General features: G+C 38.6%; 1 long non-coding RNA gene across 1 annotated transcript; it reads left to right on the top strand.

Moving 5' to 3' along the window:
• The first annotated feature begins 4,684 nt into the window (after positions 1 to 4,684).
• On the top strand, positions 4,685 to 6,536 carry LOC135443261 (uncharacterized). The gene is made up of 3 exons (XR_010438924.1): positions 4,685 to 4,731; positions 5,274 to 5,386; positions 5,946 to 6,536. It is a non-coding gene; the product is annotated as an uncharacterized LOC135443261 (long non-coding RNA).
• The last annotated feature ends 230 nt before the right edge of the window (positions 6,537 to 6,766 follow it).

Below are 6,766 nucleotides of genomic sequence, written 5' to 3'. Positions count from 1 at the left end.
TCTAGTGTGGAATTGGCTGCAGGCAGAGATAAATGTTTCATATGCCTTAAGGGTGACCAGCCATCCTCTACTTAGCCCCTCTCTTAACAAGTCTCCATCCTGGTGTGACCATGTTTCACTTGTGACCATTCCAACAGATAACCTCATTTCTCTTCTTCTTGTTCTACTTCTTTTTCCTCTGCTAAGACAGCCAGCTGAGTGAATGAGTCCATTTGATTATTTAAGAGTTAGGCTGCATGGTCCCCTTTATGCTGGGCTGTTTCCCATCCAGCTGATACTGCTATAGATCTTAGAATTTTCAGGGTTTCTCCCACTTCACTTTTTGCCATACCAGTACCTTATTTACCTCTCGCAGGTTTTGTTCCCAAAAAGGGAGCCATTCAATACACCCTATAAAAGCTGCATGGGAATCTGTATAAAAATTGACTGGCCTCTTATCATTCAAATTCCTTATAGTCAGACTCCAGACTGCTGTTAACTCTCCTTCGTGAGCACTGCCCACCCCTTCTGTTCTCCCACTGTCAGATGATCAATTGGTTATTTTACGTACAGTTAATGGTAGTAGTTTCCTAAAGAATATGCATGTGAAAGATGGGAAAACCACATCCCAAGATATAATTAACTCATCTCCAAAATACACCCAGGATCTGCATCCTGGCAGTTATGCCATTTTCTAGACAAAATGTTATTCTGAGCTCTATAATTTATCTCCCACACAAATAAGTACCATTTAATCACTACAAGCTAAGTGTCTAACTCTCACCTTTTCCCATCTTCTACCTTTTTTTGGTTTAGGCTATGAAGAAATACATTTACTTGAAATTACTTTAGCCTGCAGGCAGTGCACACAGGAGATTTTCCAAGCTGTGTCAAAGTATGAATACCTTTTGAGACATTGAAATCTAGCCTTTTGGGTTAAAGGAAATTAAGATTAGGAAGAAGAGAGCTGATAATGTTTCTTTCATCTGACAAAAAAAAAAAAACTTACATTTTAAAATTGTATGGGACAAAGGATCAGAGTGTGGATGTTTGAAAAAGAGCAATCTTTATTCTCTTTGAGCTAAGAAAGCTGCCTCAGGATATCTTGTAATGGATTGATGGGAAAGACAGCCTCTCTCCAGCCCCTGTGTTGACTCAAGGCAAGAAAGTGAGGAAGAGCTGTGATGTTGGTAGGAAATTCATTTTGTAGAGTGATCCTGTTCTCTCTTCATTGACAACACTTTGAAATGCTCCATGGACATGCCCACATTCACAAGGTTATGATATTTTGCTCTTTTATGGTGTTTTTTTCTGCATTACAGAATCATAGAATCATTTAGGTGAGAAAACACCATGGACCTAGGGGTCTACAGGTCTGTGGATCTGACTTCACGTTTGATTTAATGCACAATTTCTCTGAAAGCTGCTGCTCAGAATAGTTCTCCATCCTTTCAAAATCTTGTAAGTGTTAGCAGGTTTCCACCAATTCATTTACTTCTGAAGACAGCTGGGCCCAAAACTCTCTTTTTGCAGCCTTGCATTGAGATCTGACCAGAAGATAATAGTTGGTCACACAAAGTGGTTGGACTTGCTGTTCCTGCAGATGCCCTAGAAAATTTCCCTAGCTCTCTGTGTGATGTTGTCCTTTTCTTCCCTTTATATAAAAATACTTTTCTCTACAAACATAATGATTGCGTCAGAAACATGGAGCTCCAGCCCAGTTTACCTAAGCTGCTTACTCAGGTCATGTCTCCTGGCTCTTTCCATGAGCTAAAAATCTGCTAGAAGCCTCTTATCTATTGCATCTCACAGGTGGGTGGCAGCTATGCGTCTCTGGATATGGTATATGGTTACCTTCACGTTTATTCTTGTTGGGTTGTAGGTTTGGGGGTTTTGGGCTTGGTTTGGTTGGTTGGTTGGTTTGTATTTTTTCTCTTCTTTTACTTCGTCCTGTACTTCCTGACTTCACATTGCTATCATGGAGATGTGGTGAATCAGTCTTTAGTTAAATTATCAATGCTCTGCCGGGGAAGTGAAGGTCAAGAGGGAGTGAATTTTTCTGCAATATATTCCATGCTTTGGGATTCATCAAAGAAAGAGACTGACCTGATTGGAGGCCAAGAATAATTGAAAGTATGGTTAAAGTTGTGCAGTGACATAGAATCTGTCTCAGAGTTTGGTGTCCACAGTACAACTGTGAATAAGGATTTCAAACTGTAAAGACCATCTTTCTACCTCCTTGTCTCACTAGTAAATACATCTCTTGGTCAAAATGAGAAATTAAGAATTGTATTCCTGAACTCAGTTTACTACAACAAAGTGCAATAAACATACTTGCTAATTGGGTGTCTTTGTCCACATTTTCCTGTTCATCAGATTGAGATCTGTGCTATACCAAATGCTTGTAACAGAGAAAAAAGTGGGAAAAACAAGAGAAAAGATCTTATCTCCAAACTAGAAACAAGTAGGAACCTCTACCTGACAAAGTTCTGCTTCATAGAAATCTATTAGTATTGATTACAAATTTTCTTTCAGGACACAACATAATTATGAATGCTAAAGTTCATGCTGATAAATGCCTAGTTAGTGGCTAAGATAATGGAAGGAGGAAAGGTCACTTTTTAAAACTTTTTTTTCCTTAAAATAATAATTTTTTGCAATTCCCCTAATTCATTAAGTACTGAAATAAAACCAGGACATGCATTCATTGCTGTCTTGTAAAAAAATGTCTCAGTACTGAATTTGTTAAGAAAAGCTTTTAGGTGGAGCGCTTGCAGCCCATCCATTTCTCAGAGAGTGCTCTTAAAGAGGGAAGAACTAAGAGTGGGGTTTTGTCTGTGGTTTCTAGGCCTTTAACTGATTTCCTTATATTATATTTTTTGTAATTTTCTGAATGCAGCTTCATGACTGCTTCTTACACCAGTAACGCATTCAAGGCTTAATGAATGTAATTTGTGAGACACTGACTTGCTGTTAATGATGGACAACAGCAAGCAAAAATTCCCCTCTGATGATCATTGCTATTGCAGACTCAGAACAGAGGGACTATATTCTATGATATATATCTAGCACAAAAGAGAATAGTGAGACATTTTAACTGTGAGGCTGGTACTGCCTTTTCTTAGAAATTCACCTTCAATCCTAGACTTGTCTTTTATCAGTGATGTCAGAAGTAGGGAAAGTACTTGTGTGCCCAGAAAAAGCATACCAAAAATTGTTAAATGTAGGACTGGAGTGAAAATGTAGAGAATACTGTGAGAAGAATGCCATGAAAATGTTCTGAAAATCTGATGTGGTTAAGTATCCAGGTAGATGAAAAGGGAGTCCATCATTTGAGATGAAGACCTACAAGTCTGAAGTACCACATGAAGTCCTACATCCTGAGACACAGCAGTGAAAAATTGGAAATACCTGCTCTCTAAGTTCTTAGCTACATAATCCAACTTGAAATCAGAATTGGCTGGATGGTTTGAGTGTTTTATACTGAAGAACTTTGTTCCAGTCACTGAAAGAAAAAACTCTGAGTATTCAAGTTCCTGGACTCACTGAAGTGTCACAGATAGTTACCCTCCTATGTTACACATATGTGGGTGCAGAGACATGGAAAGGACCACAGAAATACTATCACTGTAAAGTAATTAAGAACAAATGTCCAACAAAGAAGTGAGTACTTATTCTGCAAGATTTCTCTGAAAGATCTTTTTCTGAAGATCTTTTTAAAATTGCATTATTGTTGAATACTTTCATTAAGTAATCTCAGTTTTCAGTTACAGGATACTAATTTGCATTTTAGCAAATGGGTACTAGTGGGTGTTGCTTCGTGAGTGTAAGGACACTAATAAAAAAGCTTTTGGCTGGGTTATTTTAGTATCAGACTCCAAATAAGTGGGTGAACAATAGAAACAAAGCTGATTTTCCTATAAAATTAAAATTGTGGGGAAAAAAATGCGTTAAAATACATGGGAAAGCTCACAATATGATTTTTAAATATTGACTTGTATAACTAAGCATCTTTTTTTTTTTCTTAGATAGCTAACTTTTATCTTTTGACTTCCATATACATTTTTCTTACCTTTGTGAGACAGATATTTTTTCAAGAGCATAAACTGTTTGCTTTAAAAAATCCTATAAACCCAGACAGATAAAGATTTCTTCTTCAGTTCTTCAATTATACTTGATTTGATTGCACTAGCATAATTAACCCCTTAACACTGCAAAATACATGAAAGAATTGTGTAGAGGTCTGAACTACCTCTGTTTTTAAAGGAAAATATAAATGTGTGTTGAGTGGTTTTATTCCTTGGAAGGAAATAGTATTACAGTTTAAAAACTCTGGCAATTTTACAAATTATTACTAAAATAAATAATTGTTCTTGACTTCAAGTATATCTCCTAGGAATATGTTTTGTGGTATAAATATACAAAATAAAATTAAAAAAAAATAAAAATGCCACACATAGTTCAATGCAATACTTAAAAATTAAAAGTAATCTCCTTTGCTCATTGCATAAGTGTAGGGGGATACAGTATGGGTAAGTGAAGGTGGTATAGAATGTAATGTTATCCCCTAAAGAGTTGCAGCTGAACCAATTACTAAAGATTAGGAGCAGGCCTGATGTTAACAGGCCACACCTGTAGCCAATAAGAAGTGTTATAAAAGAGTGGATTGGTGGGAACTGGAGTCAGTCGGCTGCTGTGAGGACAAGGAAGAGTCAGTGCCTGGAGGAGCTGCCTACAGAAAACATCAAGGAGGTATGAAACTCTAGCAATATGGAGCCCTTGCGATGTAATGATAATAGAACTCTTGCAATATAATGACAACACATAAGTGAAGTTTTTTGTCAAATAGAAAAATTATTTGAAACTGTTCATATTATCTTTTAAGTAAAACATCATGTCCAAGTCTTGGGGTTGTGAATAGGAGAGGAAATGTGCTGTTATTGAATTCCAATGAACTTTAGATGTCCAAAAAGCAAAAGTTTTTTTATGCTAAGCTCCTCACAATCTAATAACAAAAGGCAGCTCAGAGTTAAATCTGAGCTAAACAGATATTAGTGTATAGACAGGCAAAATGTTAAATTCATTGCAGCATCTGTAAGCAGCAGAGCTAGAGGTAAAATTTCCTTAAGATAGTCAGGGGATATAGTAGGAGTCCTAGTAAAATATGTGTATTGTATTTGAATATCTGCATATAGGCCTTGCCTTGATAAGCCCCAGTTGTTCTTGATGGGCTGCAGCTGCGATGTCCTTAATTGGGCTGCAGCTGTAGCTAATGAAGATAACTGTGATAAAAGGGGCTGGGCTTGGCCAGTCTGGGAGAGCCTGGAAGGACCCCTGACTAAGAAGCAGCAACAAGCGGAAGAAGTCTGTGCTGTGAAGAACTGCCCCAAGAAATATCACGGAGGAGGTATGGGACTTTAGAAATATGATTGTGACAGTATGGGATGCTAGAAATACGATAACAAAGAGGGGAGACAAGGAGGGAATTCTGCCCTTTTTGTCAATGACCAAATGGAATCCTGGACCTCTGCCTGGGGATGGGTGAGGTATGAACTGAGAGCTTATGCTCAGGATCAAAGAGAGGCCTGGAACAGGAGACATTAGAGCAGAAGTCTGCCATAGTATGCCGCTGTAGGAGAGACTGAGACCATCTTAGCAGTCCCCTCATGGGACTTGGTTTGATGCATCAGCAGGTCCTGATGGAACTGGCAGATGATGTGGCTAAGCCACTATCCATCATATTTGAGAACTTGTGGCAGTCTGGAAAAGGGGCAATACGATTCCCATTTTTAAAAAGGGAAGAAAGAAAGACCTGGGGACTACAGAATGATCAGTCTCACCTTGGTTCTGGGGAAGATCATGGAGCAGATCCTCCTGGGGTGTATGCCATAACGTGTTGAAAATGATTACATGAGCCAACATGGTTTCACAATCTGCAAATCATGACAGCCAAATTTGTTCTTCAGGTCAACAGAGTTTATTCTGTTCATCTTCTCCACTTTTGTAAGACCCCACCTGGAGTATTGGAGCCTCCAACAAAAGGAGGGCAAGGACATGTTGGAGCAGGTCCAGAGGAGGACCATCAAGATTATCAGAGGGCTGGAGCATGTCTGTGGTGAAGACAGTCTTAGAGCATTGGGGTTTTTCAGTCTGGAAAAGAGAAGATTCTGGGAAGACCATTTTAGCAGGCTTCAGCTAAAGATGGACTAGGAGAAAGCGGAGATGGACTTTGCACAAGGGCATGTAGGGATAGGGAGAGGAAAAACAGTTTTAAATTGGCAGAGAGTGGGTTTAAATTAGTACTAGAAAGAAATTCCTCACTCTGAGGGTGGAACAGGTTGTTCAGAGAAGTTGTGGATGCCCCATCCCTGGAAATGTTCAAGGCCAGGTGAGGTGGGGACCTTGAAACAACCTGGTCTAGTGGAAGGTGTCCCCGCCCATGGTAAGGGGGTTGGAACCGGTTGGTCTTTTTCCACCCCAAGTCATTGAATGATTGTATGATTGATTCCATGATTCTATCATCATAGTCAGTACTTGTCTGTAATTAATATTGAAACAAAACCCTAAAAGCACCTAGGAAGAATTTTTCTTTTGATTAGTTTCTGTATATTTATAGGGGTAACAACAGCTTAGGTGCAGTTAGATTACATCTAAATGCTTTTCAGTATCAGATGGAAACTTATCTATTGTAAAGTTTGTGTTGCCCTGTTGAGCTTGATTCTGATTTTTTTAGGGCCTTGTAAGTGACATTAAGGCTTCTAATATTATACTGGCCTAGAGACTTGCA

Source organism: Zonotrichia leucophrys, chromosome 2 (genome assembly GCF_028769735.1).
Source record: "Zonotrichia leucophrys gambelii isolate GWCS_2022_RI chromosome 2, RI_Zleu_2.0, whole genome shotgun sequence".
Lineage (NCBI taxonomy): Eukaryota > Metazoa > Chordata > Aves > Passeriformes > Passerellidae > Zonotrichia > Zonotrichia leucophrys.
Note: the sequence above shows the minus strand (reverse complement) of the source record. Positions and strands in the feature narration are given on the sequence as shown.